Here is a 1,032-nt window from a genome sequence, read left to right as displayed (position 1 = left end):
CGACCGCCGTCCGGTGACTCATGATGCTCTTCGAGCCCTTGAGGACGAGGTCCTTCGTAATCAGAGCTCCGCTGAGCGTCATTCTGAAGTAGCATATCACTGTGCTGACGTTCTTGACGATTTGAAGCACGCCGTGCGCCGGCTGCCTCACCTTGAGGACTACCGCACTCTGTCGGAGCGACTCCTTGCCGTGGAGCAGGCGAATGCGTCGCTGCATGCGACGGTGGAGCGCTCGGCGCCATTGAAAATGGAGGTCGTTGCACTACGTGCTCAGAACCAGTTGCTGGTTCAGCTTCTGGGTGGCCGCGGGCCCGTGGGATCCGCCCCGGCGCCAACGCTTCCGCGTTCACTTGCGCCGGATCCCGGTACGGCTTGAGCAAGCCCACGTAAAATACCGGGTGAGTGCGCATCTGTTTTGAAAGGTTCAGCGTATACGCTAGGCCCCGTTTGGCCACACCTTAAACGGTCCGATAAAGTGTGGACGAAGCCTTGTCCGGAAGATAGCATAGGCTGCATGTTTAGGCAGGTTCTTAGAATTAAATAAATAAAGGTCCCCGACCTAAAAGCTCTCCACTTTGCCTCTTCCTTTTTCATCTGCATATTCTTTCTGCAGGTCTTGACTTTCAGCAATCACATCGCGAAAGTGTCATAGGACACTCAGTCTGATAGACAAGAAGTCATCGACTTCTTTGCGGATGCTGAGGGGGCTGACATCAGCTAGCCGTTCGGCTATTCATCTCCCACCAAGCCGTGAGCCATGGGATGGCGGCGTCAGCGAGATGCAAGGGTGAATCAGCCCGTTCACGTAGAACGGCGTGACGCCGGTAGATGAATGCACTGCATTGTTCAAAGCAAACTCTACGAGTGGCAACATGGCGCTCCAGCGCCTTGGCGTCTCAGCGCAGACGCTGCGAAGAACATCTTCAATGACGCCATTCGCCCTATCGGTTTGACCATCAGACTGCGGATGATCCGCTGTCGACATGTTCAACTTGGTGCCTAGCACCTTGAAGATAGTCGACCAAAATGTTT

The sequence above is a fragment of the Plasmopara halstedii genome (assembly GCF_900000015.1).
Source record: "Plasmopara halstedii genome assembly, contig: Scaffold_614, whole genome shotgun sequence".
Classification (NCBI taxonomy): Eukaryota; Oomycota; class Peronosporomycetes; order Peronosporales; family Peronosporaceae; genus Plasmopara; species Plasmopara halstedii.
Note: the sequence above shows the minus strand (reverse complement) of the source record.